The sequence below is a fragment of the Peromyscus californicus genome, unplaced genomic scaffold (assembly GCF_007827085.1).
Source record: "Peromyscus californicus insignis strain IS unplaced genomic scaffold, ASM782708v3 Scaffold_6__1_contigs__length_162567912, whole genome shotgun sequence".
In the NCBI taxonomy this organism is placed as follows: domain Eukaryota; kingdom Metazoa; phylum Chordata; class Mammalia; order Rodentia; family Cricetidae; genus Peromyscus; species Peromyscus californicus.
In genome coordinates, this window is record NW_026294584.1 from 107,171,194 (window position 1) to 107,192,863 (window position 21,670).

General features: G+C 40.0%; 1 protein-coding gene across 7 annotated transcripts in view; it reads left to right on the plus strand.

Annotated features, from left to right (window-relative positions):
- Nr2c2 (nuclear receptor subfamily 2 group C member 2) overlaps window positions 1-21,670 on the plus strand; it is an 89,082-nt gene that overhangs the window by 8,534 nt on the left and 58,878 nt on the right. For 2 of the 7 annotated variants that reach the window (XM_052719268.1, XM_052719272.1), the window contains exon 2: window positions 7,864-7,947. The exons of 3 other annotated variants lie outside the window; for them this stretch is intronic. The gene's annotated coding sequence lies outside the window, so the exon portion shown is untranslated. Of the gene's footprint in view, window positions 1-3,528; window positions 4,208-6,167; window positions 6,252-7,863; window positions 7,948-21,670 lie in introns of those variants that run through there. 2 more of the 7 variants (XM_052719270.1, XM_052719273.1) reach the window with 2 other exon arrangements.

A 21,670-nucleotide genomic window follows, 5' to 3' on the forward strand; every position in this document is an offset into this window, starting at 1 on the left:
CTGGATCATAAATTCCTGATGGCAGTACTGAAGTGCTTCACATTTAGGAATTAGTAGTTTTTTATATTAGTTATTAAATGTTCTAGCCTATGAATGAAAGAGATAGGTAACTATTTCTGTTTTTCTTCCTTGACTTTGTGTTTTTCTTGGGAAGTTATTTTGAAGAGTACTGAGATTGATCTAGAGGTAATAGTGTGAGTTTTAAAGTCAGAGAGGTATGAGTTGGAATCCTAGCACTTCATTAGCAGCTGGGCCACTTTAAACAAGTTTACTTGTGAGTTTGTTCTCCTGGCTTTCTTGTTGGAGCTTATATATTATGCTCAGGTATGCTGAGGATCAAAACAGGCCTAGTTTGACACAAAATAGGTTATAGGTGCCCAGAAGACTGTCCTGCTATTCCAGTTGCCTACCCCAGACCCACACTAACAGAAACAGAATTGGCATCGCCATTATTACACTTGGGTCTTTGGTAGGATGAGGAGGCCACCCACAGTGTGCAAAGTGCAAAGTTTTGGAGCAGTCTTTACACAGAAACCTGTAGCAGTGCCCCAGTAGCATAGGAACAACATGGCTGTGAAAGCTCCTGTTTTCTCCGGCTCTCCCCCCATCCCCTCCACATGAATATCATTTCTCCCTTTTTTTTTTTTTTTTTTTTTTTTTTTCCGAGACAGGGTTTCTTTCTGTGTAGTTTTGCGCCTTTCCTGGATCTCGCTCTGTAGATCAGGCTGGCCTCGAACTCACAAAGATCCGCCTGCCTCTGCCTTCCGAGTGCTGGGATTGAAGGCGTGCGCCACCATCGCCCGGCTCATTTCTCCTTTTACTTAATGGAAGAAACTAGTTTCCTTTGTATGGCCATGGTAGGCAGGAAATCACATGACCCAGAGACGTATGTGATCTTGAGTCTTAAAAAGCATCAGGATTTTGATGACTGGGTGTGGGATCTAAGCTTGGCCTTAGAAGCATCTAAGGAGCCTGTTTGCTATTGAAGAACATTTGTATTATATTAAACTTTGATTTTTCATGTCTTAATTCCAAATCCTAATCTGATCTAGTCTGTGGTTCTGTGTTTGCCAGATTTTTATTGTCCCATGGACATAAATAAGTTTCTAACAGAATATACTTAAAACTATATTAAGAAATTCTATCCAGTAGTATCTTTTCTTTTTTTTTTTTTTTTTTTTTTTGGCTTTTTGTTTTGTTTTTTTGTGAGACAAGGTCTTACCATGTAGCTTTGGCTGGCTTGGAATGCACTGTGTAGACAACACTGGCCAATTCACAGGCCGTTAGCTTGTCTCTACCTCCTAAGTGCTGGGATTAAAGGTGTGTTCCGTCTCAGCCGGTCTTCCCTCCCTCCCTCCCTCCCTCCCTTCTGTATCTTTCAGATGTTCATTAGATACTGATTTTTAGTTAGGGTCTTACTACCTAATCCTTGCTGTTGTGAAGCTCTTCATCTGGCATGCAGTGCGTAAGCATGAGTGATTGAGTCAGTTGATCATGGAAGGAAAAGATAGGTTCCTAGTCTCCTGTTACTAAAGATAGTTTCTGCGTTGCTGAGTGGTATAGCCACACTTCCTGGCTGCTGAGAGAGACCAGGTGGTCCCATCAAGAACCTGGTTCACTGTTAGGGTGGGTAAGCTTAACTGAAGACAGGATCTCATGAGCTGTCAGTCTTTTGTGAGTCTGGAAGAGTTCATTTGTGCTCATTACCCTGTAGCTAGAGTTTTCCTGCCTGGCCCACAGTCAGGACAAATCTCTCTCACCTGCCAGTCCCACAGCCGCTCAGACCCGACCAAGTAAGCATAGAGACTTATATTGGATACAAACTGTATGGCCGTGGCAGGCTTCTTGCTAACTGTTCTTATATCTTAAATTAATCCATTTCTATAAACCTATACCTTGCCAAGTGGCTCGTGGCTTACCGGCATCTTCACATGCTGTTTGTCATCGTGGTGGCTGGCAGTGTCTCTGACTCAGCCTTCCACTTCCCAGAATTCTTCTCCTCCTTGTCCCGCCTATACTTCCTCCTGCCTGACTACTGGCCAATCAGTGTTTTATTTGCTAACCAATCAGAGCAACACATTTGCCATACAGAACATCCCACAGCATTACCTTATGGTCTGCACCAGTTTTTGTTTACTGTGCCCTGCTATCATCATATGCTGTCCTGGATAAACTCATTAGTTCAAATTAAATTTAAGGATCTACCTTCATTTCTTACTTTCTTACTGTTGTTGTGATTCCTTACTGCCACCCCCCCCCCCACTGTAACATGCCTTTTTCTGTTACCTCCACCCTGCTATCATAAAAAAGTTTTCTTTTGTTGAGGATCAGATATGATAATGTTAAAATTATTGGTGGTTCCCCCAGCATCCACAGTGTCAGTCTCTAACCTCTTCCATAGTTTTTGGCATATTACCTGCTGTTCCTCAAATACCCCACCCATTCTATGTCAGACCGCTGGTTTCCTAAGAACTGGCTTTATGCTTAGAATACTCTCCATTCTCCCTTTCTTTGATACATTTCCACTTTTCAAATCCTAGTTTAAACATATCATTAAGATTTTTAATTAATTTATTTTGTATTTGTGCCGAGAAGGGGAGCATGCACCTGGAGGACAACTTGAGGAAGTTGATTCTCTCATTTTACCATGTGGATCCTGGGGCTCTGACTCAGGTTGTCAGGCCTGAGGGCAAGTGCTTTTACTCACTGAGGCAACTTACCCCTCTTTAAGATCTTCATTAGCTCCCCCAGCAGAGGGCGTTACTTCTTCCTTGGGACACTCAGCATATCTTTCAAATTGTATCAGGTTCATCAAGGACAGGACTCCCTGATTTTGTTAATTCTCAACCTTTAACTCATTGTCTGGTCAAAGCAGTTACTTAATAAAGGTTGGTGGGGCTAGTTGGAACTTACCAAGTTTTTACTTGGAGTGCTGTGTCTTTATAGGTCTTCTGGCAATTAGTTGGGTTTTCTTTTTCTTTTTTTTTCTTTCTTTTTTTCTTTTTTGAAAGCAAACCAGACAACCCTTTATTGGGAACAGAAAGCAGCACAATAACCAACAGATGGAGATACCTGATGGGCACCCTGCACAGCATCCTTCAAGATAGGCTCTCTAAGAGCAAAACTCACTAGAAAAATGGATTCCGGTTGGGCGGTGGTGGCACATGTTTTTAATCCCAGCACTCGGGAGGCAGAGCCAGGAGGATCTCTGTGAGTTCGAGGACAGAGCGAGATCCAGGACAGGCACCAAAACTACACGGAGAAACCCTGTCTTGGAAAAAACCCAAAGAAAAAAGAAAAATGGATTCCTTGGGGTAGCTTGTTCTGTCCACAGTGCTTATTAAATAAAACAATCAACACCTGTTGATTACTACTGGTGTTGTTAAGCTTACCTCCATAAGCCAAGACGGTTTTCCTTAAAAGCTGTTTTTCTTTTTGGTGATTGGGATCAAACCCAGGGCCTTGCACATGCTAAGCAGGCTCTCTATCACTGAGCCACACCTCCAGTTCTCCCAGGTCCTAAAAGCCTGTTTCTGTAGTAATAGATTTTAGTTTTGGTGTTTTGTTGTTTCTAGATTTCAGTTATGAAGTTAGTGACTACAAGTTTTCAAACTACTACTGTTCTTTGGAGCTTGTCATTTTTGGAAGGGAGATGCCCTCTAGTTGAAAACTGATGCTCCATACTTTGCTCCAAGGGCTCTGACCTCCTCCTCCCCATATGACTTTTGTGTCTGTGGTTGTATAGTGGTGAGAGAATATTGTTCACATTATCTTTATTTCAGGAGCACTGAGTTAAAGATACCCCCACAGCCCTGCTTCCTGACATCACTTGAGATTTTATTTTGCTTGCTTTTTGCATTGTGATACCCCCAAGGAGAAGCTTCCTTTTCTTTTATACATAAGAATAGGATTTGGTTTATGACAACATGTTTTCTAACATGGTTAAATGAAGAACCAGTTTTGAAACTCCCTCTCTTGTTTGCTCTAGTTGGATATAAGTCTGTCTGTTGGAATCACAGCTGTCTGCAGTTTTTCTGCTTGTTCTTACTCTCACTGTCTCTGCTTGTCTTTTCAGGAGGCATACATTCCTCCTCTTTCATTTTATTTAGCAGTTGATGGCTGAAGCTGCTTGGAGGGTAGAAAAGCAACACTGAGATCAAGAATTACAGGAATTCAAGAGATGGTCCAAAATTCAAGACCTATAAAGGTGTGACAGTGAAATAATGGTGGTACAAACAGAAAGATAAATAGCCAGTAGTGGGATAGAGAACCTGGCATTTTATTCACACTCAGTAGGAAACCTGAGTTACAGATTAGTGATGAAAAGAATATGTGGTTCAGTGCGTGGTGCTGGCAAATTGATGTCTGTGCCTCACTCATCAGACTCAAAAAACCAATGGGAAGATGGATCAAGAACTTAAAAATGTGAGTGATAACACTCTTTAGTGTTTACAATAAAAATACGTACTATGGTATTTATAATCCTAGGATAGGATAGAATGTCCTTAAAACATAAAAATGCAGGCTGCCAGGGCTGGCAGGATGGTGTGAGGTAGGTGTTTGTGAGCTCGGTGATCTGAGTTCAATCTTTAGAACCCTTGTAAAGGCAGAAAAAAATCAACTGCAAATTGTCCTCTAACCTCCTCCACATGTGTACCACCACATATACATGCTTCCCCATCATATGCTAATAAGTGAAGAAATTAATACAAACTGCTCAAATACTGACCCATTCAGCATTAGTATCCTACCTCTGTTCATCAAGACATGTTAAAGAAAGTAAACAGAAAATGGGAAAAGACATTTACAAATGTATACACTTACACAATCAAATAGTATCCAGAATGCTTAGCTTTTTAAAGCCTAACAGGTGTATTCTTTTCTGACTTAATTTTTTTTTTTAAAGATTTATTTATTTATTGTGTATATAATGTTCTGCCTGCATGTGTGCCTGCAGGCCAGAAGAGGGCACCAGATCTCATTATAGATGGTTGTGAGCCACCATGTGGTTGCTGGGAATTGAACTCAGACTCTTTGGAAGAGTAGCCAGTGCTCTTAACCTCTGAGCCATCTCACCAGCCCCGACTTAATATTTAGAGATACTGGTTATTAGAATTATTTTGACACTCATAACTATCTTAAGTTGATTGGCCCTGCAGATTTAAAGTGATTCAGGCTAGGATTTCAGTTTTGTGATAACATGCTTAAGGCTATGAATTTGGTCCTCAACAATATAAAACAAAAGCAAAAAGAAGTCATAAAGTGGACCATTACAGTAAGCTTTCTGGGTTACTAAGCTTGAAATTTAAACAGTTGTTTATAGGAAACTCCATGAAAGATGTGCCTTTTAATGAATATTCTGATGTTTCTATAGTATTCAGTAATAAATCTCTAACATTATTCCATGTATTCAGAGTCACTTATTTTTTACTCAAACTACAGTTGGCAGCAGGAACACTTATAATGTTTCAGAATTATAAAATGAGTGGCTCTCTGTCTTGATTTTAGTTCTTACTATATGTTAACCTACTGGCTATCATTTACTCTGAGTTATTTTCTTTGTTGAATAGTGCAAGTCTAGACTTCACACATGTAGATGTTTCTCTAAGTTTGAACCAAATCATAGCAAGGCCCAAAACAGAACAAAAACCAAAGTGTTCTGTGTTGCATCTTGGTTTTTTCTCCTAGAAACAAAAGTTTTACTTACTTATTAAAAAGATAAACAGGCTGGTTGTAACCGTAGTTTCTTGGTCCCGCCTGGCCTCATGGTTCCGCAGTCCCGCAGCCGTTTATAAAATAATCACTCAGAGGCTTATATTAATTACAAACTGTATGGCCTATGGCTTCAGCTTCTTGCTAGCTAGCTCTTTCATCTTAAATTAACCCATTCCTATTAATCTATATGTTGCCATGTAGCCGTACCATTACTGGTCTGCTGGCATCTTGTTGCTCCGTTGGTGGTGGCTGGCATCTCTCTCCCCTCCCGCCCTTCTCTGTATCTCTGCTTGGATCTCCCACCTGGCTGTAAGCTTTCTTGCCATAGGCCAAAACAGCTTTATTTATTATTCAGTGGGAACCACACATACTTACAGCATGCAGAAAGACATCCCACAGTAGCTGATAATGTAGTTTACTGGTAGAACATATGCTTCTCCTGTGTCATCTAGATTTGGTCCTTAGCCCCATACATTCTGAAAGAAAGAAAACAACTTGGAGTAAGAAGAAGGAATGACTGGCCTTATTATGTGGAGGTAAATCACTGACCTGTGATCTGGTGTCATGTTCCTGTTGATGCAGTACCTGTTCTAGGTCTTTTTATGTTGTCAGCCACAGTTTCACATTTCGTTTACCACTCATTGTTTTGGCAATAAAGCAATCTGAATGGGAATTAACAGTAATAGAAGTGGTTACCTAAAAGTGGGTAGAAAAATACAGAGAATGACCACAGTTAAAAAGCTTGGAGATCTGTGCCTTATAGGTAGGAATGTTATAAAAAGGTGCTTTGTGAAACTGTATTCATTATATACTAGTCCAAGCATGCAAATGAGCTCTGTGTGCATCTGTGTATATTACAAACAGAAATATTGTACAGTAACACTGTACAGTTATTATGTGCAAATCTTGAACATAATTCTGCCAGAGCCTATTTTCCTATTGAGCCTGGGACTTGTCTAGATGGTAATGAATTGTCCCAAATAAACCCTAGCTTCTCTGTAGTAAAGTTACTGAAAAGTGTTGAGGGGGTATTCAGGGATCTGTCTTTGTGGCCAGAAGAGATGAAGATTCTATTTGATCAGCAGTAACTGTGTTTAAATGATTCTGACCTAGGAGGCTAGCAGGCTTTTTGATCTTTAAATGATCTTCCTCGAGATTTGTAAGTGATGGCATCAAATATATTTTTTCTATTATTGGAAAATTAGGGGCATATATATATGTGTGTGTGTATGTATGTATGTATATATATACACACATATCTTCAGGTGTGGTGGTATACTCCTTTAATCCCAGCACTCAGGAGGAACAGGCAGGTGTGGATCTCTGTGAGTTCATGACTAGCCTGGTCTACAGAGTGAGTTCCAGGCCAGCCAGAGTTACAAAGTGAGAACCTGTCTCAGATATATATTATTAAATTGAGGGGCTGGCAAGATGGCTCAGCGGTTAGGAGCACTGACTGGCTCTTCCAGAGGTTCAATTTCCAGCACCCACATGGCAGCTCACAACTGTCTAACTCCAGTTCCAGGGGACTCTCAATGCAGATATACACACAGGCAAGACAACAATGCACATAAAATAAAAATTATTAAAAAAAATAAATTGATGGGCACTTTGTTCTTGTTAGCATATACTTTGTCTCTTTGTTGGTGATTACTGTTTGTCTTTTCAGCCTGTAAGTGAAGTGTATAAGCTGGGCATGGTTTTGCGTCTCATATTGCCACTAATCATAAAAGTTTAGATAGCAGTCAAGCAAACTAGTACTCTATCTAAAGTTAACTTCATACTTTTCTCAGATAGCCACATTTTTACTCAGTGTGCTGTGACCAAGAGCTATCCATAAAGTTATGTGTAGTTCCCACCTCTCTGAGAGGTGAACCCAACAGTCAAAACCAAGAAGACCTGATAGGTAAAGCCCCGCATTCCTCTGTATTTATATCTAGCAAGAGAAATTTCCTAATTGAAATGTTTCTACAAATTTTGGTACACTGATTTTATGGCATATCCAGATATGCTTACCCTGCTGGCTTTGTCTCCTGTAGAAGGCATAGTCCTTGTAAGACAGTATCAAAGATGAATTTTGATGAGTAATAATTTTCAAGTAGCCTGGTTTTCCACACCTGATAGAAGTTGCTGCATCTTTCCAAACAGGTTCTCTAATGATCTTGCTTCACCATGGCTACAAATATGGAGGGGCTGGTTCAGCACAGAGTGGGGACCCAGCAGGTGGCTGAGGTGAGTGTCAGGGGCTAGCACAATAGCTGGCACCCTTGCTTTTGAAAGGGTAGAAATCAGTGTGCTCTGTGGTTTTCAAAGCAGTCCCAAGGAAGTCAGCACATAATTCATATCCAAAGAAGGATGTTAACACTAAATAAAAATAAAATGACAAGAGCAGATGTTGGTAAGATTTTTCTGCATGGGCAGGGTGGTATATACAATAAGGTGACTTGAAATTTTACCTCAGCCCCAAGTCAACAGAATCTGATTCCTATTGTGCACTAATTTTAACTCTAAGGCTGTGTCTTAGTTTCTTATATACTTGTTACTGTACAATGGTAGACCAGGTTATTTAACCACTTGCTACTGTCTGTAGTACTGAAATATGAGGATGCTCACAAGACCCAGATAAGGAGTACCAGTAACTATAACACTGTGTGCACTAGATGGCTCTTCAGTGACAAACATTTATCAGACAGATCTAGGTAAGTAGAGTGAGGAATTTTGTGGCAGATTCTAGGCAGGTTAACATGAGGAGAAACTCAAGAAAAGGGATTGAGGCATGAAACAGCTTGGTATCTCTAGGCAACATGAGGTGTAGAAGGTGTAGTCAAGGCCAGGCCTTGAAAAGTGTCATTGCTCTATCTATCATCACTTATAACATACTTGAATATTCAGTAAACCAGAACCTATGCAAGGTTAACTCTGATGATAACTTTTTGAAGTTGTACTGTTACTATTTACATTTTATAAATGAGAAGCCAAGCCTCAAAAATGCGTTATTAGCCAAGAGCTTATTGTAGCAGAAATGAGTAACAGGTTTTTGTACTGTTTTATATTACAACTATGTACCCTTAGAAAAAATGAAGATTTGCATTTTTGAATTACATTTCTGAAGCAAAGACAAATTTACCAAAGAATGGACATTGAAAGAAAAGACATGTGTGAATGAATCTATGTAAGTTTTGCCTGAATATCTGTGCACCATGTGTGTGCAGTGCTTGCAGAGGTCAGAAGAGAGCATTGGAACCCTTGGAACTAGAGTAAAGATGGTTGTGAGCTGCCATGTGGGTACAAAGAATTGAACCCCAGTCCTCTGGAAGAGCAGCCAGTGCTTTTAACCATTGAACCATTTCTCCAGCCCCTAGAAATATATATATTTAAATGAATTACTTATATTTTATGGGCATTGGTGTTTTGCCTGCATGTATGTCTATGTGAGTATGTCAGATCCCCTGGAACAGGAGTTACAGACAGTTGTGAGCTGCCATGTGGGTGCTGGGAATTGAACTCAGGTTCTCTGGAAGAGCAGCCAGTGTGCTTAACTGCTGAGCCATTTCTTCAGCCTGTAGAAATATATTTTAAAAGAAATATCAGAACTATGAAAATATTGAGGCTTCAGTGTTTGTATTTGTCACTTTAATTTGTGACAGGAATAATTACTTTGATAATAATTGTTGATTTCTTTCAAGTATTCAGGATTATTTTATATTTAATAAGGATTTCCTGTTGAGGCTGACTTGATATGTATGTACATTGCCCTAAAAGGCCATCATGAATTCTTTAGGGGAAGAAATTAACATTAGTATTAATTCCACAGATAAATTCCTGGATCCGTACATATATGCTTAGCTAAAGTTTACTCGTAGGTACCACTCCTAGCTTCTTAGTCACTCTTTGATCTGTGGAGAAAGTCTAAATCTTAACAACTTTCATTGCTCTTTTATCATCAGGGCTTATATCTTCATTGCAGAAAACTTCCTGTTTCCATGGAAGGGAATGTTTAAAACTGGAGCTCTCTCAGTCAGTACTGGCAAGGACACATCCTCAAAGGGGAGAAAGCAGTCATCTGAGTCTTGGATTGTCCAACTTTTATGAATAAATTTGATTTCTCTACCCTCTTAAGAGCTAGACGCATAAGTTCCCATGTTTTTTTTCAAAGAAGTACATTACATACATAAATCACATGAATTTAGGCCAACATTAGTATAGACTTAAAACAGCAAACATAGTAGACTCCTGAACCAGGCCTCCCTCACCTTATCCTTATGTCTAAATTTGCTATCTTTACTTATCTTCTGCTTATAAAAATGTCTTTGCCTTGTTACTTCTTGACTTATCAAATCTAGACAGTATCTTTTTCTTTAAGAACTTTTTTCTTGGAGATAAAATATAAAGATCTTAAGATTCTCATTTTACCCATTTTTATTACTGTAAAATAGACATACTAGGTTCCATCTGAACCAGAAGTCCAGCTCAGTGACACTAAGTATGTTCACATGGTATACCCTACCTATTTCCAGAACTTTGTCATTATCCCAAACAAAAACTCTTTTCCTATTAAATACTGATAACCCACCCCGCCTAGTAACACCCTAGTAACCACTGTTCTGTTTCTGTGAATTTGATTATTCTAGGTACCTCTATTAACAGAGTTATGGATTTATCATTTTGTGTCTGGCTTACTTGAGTGAGCATAATGTCCATAAGATTGCTGTATTTTGTTGCACCTGTCATGATTTCTTTCCTTTTTAAGGCTGAATACTGTTCAGTTGCAGCTATATACCATGTTTTGTTTGTTCATTCATTGATAGACATTTGGATTGCTTTCTCTCACCTCTCCACTAATGGAATGCTGCTATGAAATATCTAAGACCTTTCTTCCAGTTCTGTTGGATATGGAGTGAAGTTACTGGACCATGTGATGATTCTGTGCTTCAAGTTTTAGAGACCACTTTTACTGTTTTCCATAGTGACCACACCTTTTTCATTTCCACCAGGAGCACACAAGTGTTACTGTCATGTCCTCAGTAGCACTTGTTTTCTGTTATGTCTTTTGTTTTGATAAATGCCATTCTAATAAATAATGATGTGGTATCTCACTGTGATATCTCACTGTGGTGTCTCACTGTGCGCTTCCCTAACAATTAGTAACATCCAGCAGCACTTCATGTGCTTATTGACCATATATATGTTGTCTTTTGGATAAATACCTAGTCAATCTCTTTGCTCACTAAATTTTGTTGATTATTAATCTTATTATATATTTGCTTTGCAAATAAGGCTTGTTTTCTGTGGCTTGCCTTTTTATTCTTTCAGTAGTGTCCTTTAAAGATTGATTTATTTTTGTATGGGTGTGTGCCTGTGTGAGTTAATGTGCTCCCAGAGGCTCTGGAGCTGGAACTACAAGTGGTTGTGAGCTACAAGTGGTTGTGAGCCACTTGAATAATGCTCTGTTAAGCTTTGTTCATTAATTTAGTGCCCATCAACCCACCTTTTCCATTCTTCCTTCTTTCTTTACCTACCCACACCAAAAGTTTATTTTGATGAATTCTAATTTTTTTTTTCATTTGGTTCCTTGATTTTGATAATCATATCCAAGGATTTATTGCAAAATCCAATGTCATGAAGACTTTGTAATTTGTCTACAAGGCATGGACCTGGCAACATTCTTTTGGTATGTATTGTTCTTAACACAACTTTCTGAAAACTTGTCCTTTCTCCCATTGAATGTCTTGGCATCCTTGTCAAGAAACATTTGACATTCCTGCAGAGGTTTATTTCTGTGCCTCCCCTACTCCACTACCTATATTGGTAAAAACCACATGGTGTGAAATTTAACGACTTTTCAGTATATAGTATACTTAGTGTTACTTACACTTGCAATGTAAATTTTATGACAGATCTTACAAATGTTAATTCATTAAATAGCAATACCCTGTTCTCAAACCCTGGGGGACAACCTATCATCCATTTAATGTGAACTTGTTGGCGATTGTTCCTTTGCAACTGGCTTAGTTCACTTAGCTTAATGTCCTTAAGGCTTAAGTTCTGTTCAGTTTCATCAGTTTGTCTTTATGACTGTGCCATATTGTTTTGATTACAGAAGCCTTTTGATAAAGTGTAAAACAGCCTGCTTTCTCTTTTTCAGGATTGTTTTGACTGGATCTCTTCCTTGTTTTGGATTCTTTGTTCTCTGAAATCTCATTGGTTTTGCTTTTTGCCTTAATGCAAAAAAGAGGATGTATCATAGTTATTTTTTTGTTGTTCTTATACATGTAAACATGTTTTTATGTTCCCATATTTAGTGATAGTTGAGGGGGGGAAATCTGTTAAGTAGTTTTACTTAAAATTTCAAAGGCATCATATTAATGTCTTCTGCTTTGAATTTTGCTTTTGAAAATGTCAGTGAAGAGGCCATTCTCTCTCTCTCTCTCTCTCTCTCTCTCTCTCTCTCTCTCTCTCTCTCTCTCTCTCTCTCTCTCTCTTTGGCTTTTCAAGACAGGATTTCTCTGTGTAGACCTCCTGGAACTCACTCTGTAGAACAGGCTGGCCTCGAACTCAGAGATCCGCCTGCTTCTGCCTCCGAGTACTGGGATTAAAATTCTGTGCCACCACTACCTGGCTTTATTCCCCCTTTTTAATTAATTGAATTGTTTCTCTCTCTCTCTCACTCACTCACTCACTTTTTTCCTGAGACAGGTTCTAGCTGTGTTGCCCAGACTAGTCTTGAGTACCTGGACACTGGACACAAGTGATCCTCCCACCTCAGCCTCCCAGGCCGAGGTATCTGTGGAGTACAGGAGCAGTAGCTGGCTGGCAAGCACTCTTGCTCATGCTCCCTCTCCCATACACTCTCTGTTTCCTTCTCTTGTCTCCCTCTCCTCCTCCCTCTCTTTGACACACATTGTGGTCCCAGGAAGGAACTGAGGGCCTTGTTCATGCTTGGCAAGCAATTCACCACTGAAATTTCTCTCTCTTTTTCCCTTTATAATTTTGAGTTAGAGTCCCAATATACAGATCAAGCTGGCATAGAACTCAGGATTCTCCTGCTTCTGCCTCTGCCTCCTTCCTGGGATTTATAGGCTCCTGCCACCACAGCTGGTTCTCCGTTTGTATTCTCCATCTTCATAGGTTACCTCTTCCTTTCTCTCTCTCCCAAGTTTGAGGCTTTCCTCAAACTCCCAGAGATCCACCTGCCTTTGCCTCCCCAGTGCTGGAATTAAAGGCGTATGCCACCACATTCAGCAATAATTGCCTTGAAAAATATTGAGTTTTGAGTCTTTTGATTCATTGTGGTAACTCTCCATTTATTTAGACTTTAAACATTTTTAATTTATTTTTATGTATATGAGTATTTCTCCTGCATGCATGTGTGTCTCACATGTGTGTCTGGTGCCTAAGGAGGCCAGAAGAGGGCATCAAATCCCTTGGGGCTGGAGTTATAGACTGTTGAGAGCTGCTGTGTGGTTGCTGGGAATGAAACCTGGGACTTCTGGAAGAGCAGTCAATGCTCTTAATCACTGAGCCATTTCTCCAGCTCTAGACTTCATTTTCAAGTAGTAATTTCAGGGGCTGAGGAGATGGCTCAGTTGGTAAAGTGCTTACAAGCTGCAGAAGTTTGAGGACATGAGTTTAGATGCCTCATTCCCACATACAAAAAGCAGGGTGGGCAGTAAATACCTGCAATTCCAGCAACAGAGAGTTGGAGAAAAGGGGATCCTGAGGGCTTGCTGGCTAGGCAGTCTAGCTGAATCCATGGGCTCTAGGCTCAGTTGAGAGACCCTGTCTCAAAAAACAACAAAAACTAATGTGGGTTTCTGGGAGATGGCTGAGTTTCTAGGTTACTTTTCTGGAGCTGTGGTAAAATTCCCTGACAAAAGCCACTTAAGGAATTGTGGTGATTTTGAATGGAAATGTCCCCATGGGCTCACATATTTGAACTGGTAGTCCCCAGTTGATGGTGCTGTTTGGGGAGGTGGTGCAATTTTGGAGTAGCTTTGAGAGTTCATTGTCTCCTCCACTTTCAGGTCATTCTCTCTGCTTTGTGTGTTTTTAGTTGAAGTTGTGATCTGTCAGTGTCTCCTCCATCTGCTTGCTCTAATGCCTCTCTCACCATTATGGAGTCTCTGGAACCATAAACCAAAATAAACTTTTTTCCTTAGGTTGCATTTGGTCATGGCATTTTGTCCCAGCAACAGAAAAATAACTAGTACAGGAAGGAGGGTAATCTGCCTCACAATTGGAGATACAGGCCATTGTGGTATGCCAAGAAAAATAACTAGTACAGGAAGGAGGGTAATCTGCCTCACAATTGGAGATACAGGCCATTGTGGTATGCCAAGAAAAATAACTGGTACAGGAAGGAGGGTAATCTGCCTCACAATTGGAGGTACAGGCCATTGTGGTATACCAAGAAAAATAACTAGTACAGGAAGGAGGGTAATCTGCCTCACGATTGGAGGTACAGGCCATTGTGGTATACCAAGAAAAATAACTAGTACAGGAAGGAGGGTAATCTGCCTCACAATTGGAGATACAGGCCATTGTGGTATGCCAAGAAAAATAACTGGTACAGGAAGGAGGGTAATCTGCCTCACAATTGGAGGTACAGGCCATTGTGGTATACCAAGAAAAATAACTAGTACAGGAAGGAGGGTAATCTGCCTCACGATTGGAGGTACAGGCCATTGTGGTATACCAAGAAAAATAACTAGTACAGGAAGGAGGGTAATCTGCCTCACAATTGGAGATACAGGCCATTGTGGTATGCCAAGAAAAATAACTAGTACAGGAAGGAGGGGTTTATTCTGCCTCACGATTGGAGGTACAGGCCATTGTGGTATGTCAACGCATCAAGAGCTTGAAGCACTTGGTTACATTGCAACCATAGCCAGGCAGCAGACAGTGCTGGATGCTTGTGCTCAGTTCACTTTTTCTTTTTTATACAGTTCAAGAGATAAAGGACCAGAGAGAAAGGAAAAGAAACAAGGGAGAAAGAGGAGGGATATTTGCCCTGGAGGGACAAAGGACTGCCTCTGGATAGAGAGGAGACAGATGTGGCACACAGACAAATGGCAGTTTATAAAGGGAAAGGGGGAGCCGCCGTGTTGGGATGAGTTGGTTAATTTTGATTGGGCATGTTAATTAGGGTAGCCAAAGGGGGCTTTTGATTGCTGGACTTCTTCTATACTTTGATAGCTGGACCTTGGTTGTGAGTCTCAGGAAGAGGAAATGGCCAAATAAGGGAATAGACCTTGGTGGCTATCTTTAGGAAAGTAATCTAATGTGACACTGCAGCAACAGATGTGTTGTTCTAAGGTTGACTCTAAGTCACCTGCACTGAGATTTTTGTTGCTTCTGCTGGTATACAATAGTGACAGTCTGAACTCAAGGCCAAATATTTTCAGTGCACAGATTTTCTTCAGAGCTTCCATGTATGCCACTGTTGTGGTCTTCAACAGAGGACCCCTGTTGCGCAAGTCCTAAATGGTCTTATAATAAAAACCCAGAGCCAGATATCAGGGTGAAAGCTGAAAGAAGTTCCTTCATAGCCTCTGCTTCTTCAGTTCCTACCCTGACTTCCCTCAGTGATGGACTATTACCTGGAAGTATAAGATAAAATAAACCCTGTCTTCTCCAAGTTGCTTTTGGTCATACTTATTGCAGAAATAGAAACCTTTAACTAAGACATCTCCCTCCTCCTCTAGAGCCACTGTGTGGTCATAGGTGTGACAAATCCTTTGGTGCTTGGGTAACTTGACAGTGGCTACACCACTGTCACCCATCCCCTGCCGGTATCTCTCTGGGGGAAGGACCAGGGACCCCTGAGCCCCTCCTTGCTCTTTCCCTGCACAGGTAACTACAGCTGCTATGAGTTTGTAAGTGCAAGTCTTAGAAGACAGTCTTTCACAGCTTTCTCCCACTGTCTGCCTCTTCTCAGTGTAACCCTGAGCCTTGAAAGGAGCGATATAGAGATGGTTCTCTTGAGGGCAGAGCCCTCAACAGTCACTTATTCCTAGCATCTTGACCAGTTATAAGTCTGCATTAATCACTATTCACTATAAAACAAGCATTTGACCAAGGCCAATCACAATCTATAAATACAGACCTAAATATTTAGGATGCAGTTTGAGTCCTAAATTGTTTTTCCAAGTGTTTATCGTTTTACATTCCTGTCAGCAGTGTAGGAGACTCTGAGTTGTTGTAAACTCTTGATATGGTCAATATCTGTAATCCGAGGCTATGTGACAAATGTGTAGTAGCAAATGTGTGCTGCCTGCTTCTGACAACTGATGCTGAGTATCTTTTCTTGTGATTACTTGCCAATCATATATTATCTTTGATGATGTATCTGTTCAAATCTTTTGCCCGTTTTTTGAGTTGCTCTCTTACTGCATTTTAAGAGGTTTTTTTTTTGGTTATTGGTTATCTGTTGGAGCCCACTGCTAGGTTTCCTAGTGGCTGTACCCAGCAGGACTGCCTAAAAGGTTGATTGGACCATGGGCTTGGGTACCAGGTGATTGTAACTAGCAATCTTTTGCTCCACACCTTGGCATTGTTTTAAATAGACCTTTGGAATAAAGTTCTGGGCCGATGGATAAGGATCCAGGCCCACCCTAGTTTATCCTGTGTTTTCTCTCTTTCTCCTTTGTTTCTGACTAAGTCTCTTATCCCTCATTCCTCAAGAGTTCCTGGGGTAAATAAGTGTGGGGGTTGGTCTCCCACAGTTATCTGTTTGTTGGTGTGTTGATTTTTGAGACAGTTCAATATGTAGCCCTGACTAGCCTCAAACTTAAGATCTACCTGCCTCTGCCTCCTGGATCTGGTATTAAAGCATAATGCATAGCCTGGATTATGTGTTCTTCATCATAAATGAAATTGGAGATACCTTCTCCTAATCTTTGGTTTTGTGTGTGTGTGTGTGTGTGTGTGTGTGTGTGTGTGTGTGTGTGTGTGTGCTCAAGAACATGTATATACACTTGCTGCAGTACAAGGGCAACCCATAGGAGTCAGTTTTTTCTACCAGGTAGGTCCTATCAAGTGAATTTAGGTTGTCCGGTTTGGCCGCAAGTGCCTTTACCTGCTGATCATCTTTCCAGCCCCTGTCTTATCTTTTACTTTTCTTGACATATCCTCAAAGAGCAAACGGTTTTTATTTTGATGACACTTAATTTATTGATTTATTTTTATGAATTACACTTTTGATTCATATCTAAAATTGTTACCTAACCCAAGGCCACAGTTTTCTAGTTCTAGAGTTTACATAGAGTTTTATAGTTCTAGAGTTTACATTAGTGATCTTTACATTTTAGCCTTAGTTACAATACAGTCAGCATCTGATATGTCTGGGTCACTTCTTAAACATTTTAGTCTGGTGTATTAACTTCTAGCCTTCCTTATACACATGGATGCACATATAATTTAGAAGCTTTCAGGTTTCCTTGTTGGAGTGTTGCTTTGTTTTAGTGGTCATAGGGATGGAACCCAGGGCCTTACATGTATGCCAGATTTCTACCACTGAATTGTGCCTCAAGCCCCAGAAACAAAGTTTTTAAGTTCAACATAAGCGTATGCTCCATTGATCATTAGGATCAGTCAGTTAGTTAACTTGGTGTTGGTTTTAGTAGCCTCAGATACAGACACACTGGTTCTCCTTGCCAGGCTGTGATGTTGCATAGGCTGGATCTGTATTTGTCCACCCCATTGTGACACGTATTTAAGTTGTTTTTAAAATTTTTCAGATGTAACTGGTCCTGTAAATAACATCTTTGTATGCTTCATTGGGCTCACATGTGGGAGTATTTCTATAGACTAAAAATAAAATTACTAAATCAAGAACTGTGAAAGTCAAGTTGGGTCTTCTAAGCTATTATTCTTAGTAGTTTTTTAAAAACATAATTATATAGCTTTTCATTCAAGAAGTAAATAGACCTGAAGTTAGCTCAGATTTAATTTATAATTCATTGAGTATGAATTGTGATCCATTTCCATCAAATCCAGTGCCCTCTTTATATATTGGCATTTTTTGCATCCTTTTATTATCCAAAAATGATATTAATAGAAATATAGCCATTTGTGTACAAATGATATATTGTAATTATATTCAGGAGAAATAAAAGGAAAACAATCTATTTTTAATGTGTGTTTCAAGTTAGTGCTCATACCTAATTACCATAGCTGATAGGATAAGAGAGGTCAACTGGTTTTACACCCTTAAATAAGCTGTGACTTAAGGGCAGTAAGAAAATGACATGCATACTGTGAATCTATGATAAAACTGGTATTAGAAAAAGTAAGACTAGACTTGTGATAAGAGAAATGAGTTGCCTAGAGGGGGTTGTTTCTAAGAATGGAGAAAATGAGGAAGCTTGGTGTCCTTACATGAGAGTTATAGCTTATGTAGAAGTATTCCAAAATAATGCGTGTACTGTGTCTTGGCCCAAAGAAATGCTGTTCTTTCATAGAACTGCGGTTGTCTTGAATTTTCACTGCATTTGAGGTCTTTGTTTAGTGTTCAGTCCTTTAAAAAAGATTTGGGAAGTTGTACCCTTTTACTTGTTACAGGAAAATAGTGAATTAGAAAATAAAACCATTTTGTTGACAAAAATATCAGAAATGGAGCATCTGCTGCTGCTGGATAAGGACATCTTTCTTGGTCTTAGGTCAGTGCTGCACTTGATTTTCTACAAGAAATAAGTACAAGAATGCTGTACATTTTAAAATACATCACACTTTGTACTTAACTACTTGATTTAATCCTCTCAATGAAGCAGGGAGGCATTAAGCTCCATTTTACAAGTAAGCAAAGACTTAGAATAATCAAAGAATGGGCCTAAAGCTGCATAGGAGCCATGATACTTAGCTTGGATGGTTTCCATAAACTAAGTTGCTTACCAGGATGGTTCTGTACAGCTTTGTAGGTGAAGAAACAGCCTAGTTTTTTTTAAGTAGCAACTCTTTAATAGTCAAGAGGACAGAATACTTTTATATCTTATCTTAATAAAAAATTTTCTTGTTCCCTAGATGGGCTACAAGACAAGCTTCTCTTTTTTAAAAAATGAGGAAAATATGAAGAATACCTATTTTAGATTTGTTGAAAACAAGATCATTCATAGTACCAAACTTTAGTAATAGCTGTGGTTTTGGAGGGTAACCTTCATTGGAAGTTCTTTATAAGACCATCAGAGATAAGATGGCCACCACCTGTGTATCCTCACCCACCTCTTCCACCCCAGTTTTACTTCTTGTCCTCTGTGATTTTATTATCTATAGGCCTAGCCCTTTACCACATAAAAATAAGCTTTAGGAAGACCAAGACTTTTGTTATATTTGCTGTTGTGTTCTCTGAGCCCTATACATTTGCTTGGAGTATAGTGAGCACTTAAATTTTGCTTGTTGGGCTAAGCATAGTAGTGTACTTCCAGCTCTTGGGAGGCAGGTACATCTCTGTAAGTTTGAGGCCAGCTTGATCTACATGGTTCCAGGCTAGCCAGGGCTATGTAGTGAGATCTGTCTTAAAAAGTAATATAGAATTTGTTTATTGGATGAATAAATTCTTTTTGGTCTCTCTTCATATCCATTTATCCAGTTGTAGCCACAGTGTGCATGCTACTTTGTGTTTTCATAATGCTGTTTTATAGACTATTCTGTCCGCAGGTTGATATATAGCCTGCATGAATATAATTTTTCATAGCTGTACTGTGTAAGAGAACATAGCTTAACTTACCAGCCCATTACCTAGTGTGGGACATAAAATTTATTCTAACCTTTCTCTATTATAAATTAACACCAATACATATATCTGTTCTTTACCAGTCAAAGCATCTGATAGAGCATAATGGAAACTAACTTGCTATATTTAAAGATATGACTCATATTGAGTGTGTGGAAATGGATGGATGGATGGATGGATGGATGGAAAGTAAGATTGAGATAAATGTTGCATAAAACTAGGCAGAGCCACACTATGGAGCCAGTCTAATTGCTTGAGTATCTGATGAACTGCCTCTTTCCGTGGAACTATACAGTATCCAGCATTTTCTGCTTCTGCAGCTGGTGGTGGACTCTTCCCCACCACACCCTTAATGAGGAGTCCCTTTCTATTTCTTAGATAATTTGGGATAAAGCCACTTGTGTATGGTGGATCCCATCGGTAGAATCATAAAGTCAGAGCATGAAGAGATTTTTATGCAGAGCCTTCTGGTCCTCAGAAGTTTAATCCTCGTGCTTTTTGCGTCTCCATATCCCTCTTTTCCTTTCACAGGCACTTACTGGATATAGGCAGTGAATTCTTGGAATTCTAAGTAGTTGTTGATGGAGGGACTTTCGATTTACCTTCTCTAAAAGGAGGCTTCATTTTCCTGAAATGTTCTTTTGGATTGTAGTACCTGAATTCTAGAATCTGAGGAATGTGTATGGGTGTTTAACTTACATTGCTTTAAATCATTGCACATACAAACTTCAGAAGAAGAAAAAAGAAAAACTTTTTGAGGCAGTCTTATGTATTACCCAGACTGGCCCTAGAATCCACTATGTAGTCAAGGATGCCATTGAACTTCTGATGCCCCTGCTTTTACCTACCTCTTCAAGTGCTGGGACTACAAGCCTTTGTTACCTTGCCTAGTTTATGCAGTGCTGGAGATCTAACTAACCTACGCATACTGAATGATAGGCAAGCACTTTGTGGACTGATCTACTTCCATAGTCCAACTTGATTTACTGGTTGTTTGTTGAAGTGATATGTGTGCTTGTATCAAACAGAAGATTATGCTCTGGCTTCATAGCAGATATTCTTGTCTCAAAGCCAGAGTATCAGTGTTAGTATTTGCAAAACCACACCTCTAAACTCACTGATGCCTCAGGAGCTCTCTTTCCTCAGTGGCCTTAGAAGAAGAGTTGGCTGAAACTTGAAGCCAACCTGTGCACCTCTGGCATCCTTCATGCTCTGACACATTTGTTGCCCATCTTCCTACCTAGACTTTAGACTGGGGCCTCAGCTCTGCCCTGTGTTTGCGTGCTGGGCATGTGTTGAGTGAATGTAGGTAAACAAGTCCGTTCTGTTGTTCTTGGAGTGGTTTTGTATGTAGTGCAGACCATATGTTGTTGCCTGTGCCTTGAAGATTCCATATCTGTAGAAATATTCGCTTTGGCATAGTAAAGATATTGTTTGCAGAATATCTTCTCCAAATCTTCTTTCTATTCCATGTAGTGTTGAAATTGCTTCTAGTTGTTTGGACTCCATGGTAACATTCTGCAAGCTCACTAAAGGAGGGTGATCTGCAAAGGAAAGGGTGTTGGGGAGAGTATTTAACAAAGCCACAGGGGGCTAGGTAAAGGGAAGACTTGGTGAAGTAGTATGCATCTTCCCTAGAAGCAGGTCATTATGGTAGTCAAGACTGCTTTAGCAGCTGGCAGAACAGCAAGAACACTTCGATTTTGCTTCCTTGGTTACAGGGAATGATAGTGTACTTGACCTTCAGCAAAGCAGGGATGGAGTCTACACAACAGAGTTTGAAGGCACAGGCCTGTGGACTCTCTCCACCAACCCCTGGCTGATTTGGTTGGTATTTGGCTTGGGAAGTTGCTGAGGGGGAAAAATGTAAATAAAGCTGCTGGGAACTGTTAAGCCCAGATCATGGGGACCCCCGAAAGACCACCACGGAGACTGAATCCCACATGTAAAAGCAAAGAGCCTTTATTACCATCAAGCTCCCGGGCTTGATCTCTTTGTCTATCCGACGAAGTGGTGATAACAGAGAGCCCAGAGTCCAGGCAGGGTGGGGTTTTTATCATTGCAGAGGTTGGGGTGAAGGGATTTCCAGGGTTCAGGACCCTGATTGGCTGACATTTGTCTAGGGGTATCTGTAAAACAAAAATAGTTGTGTTCTAGACTCTGGGACATCTGGCCACCTTATCTAATGATTGGAATGTTTGGGATGTCAAGTACTTTTCCCTTAGA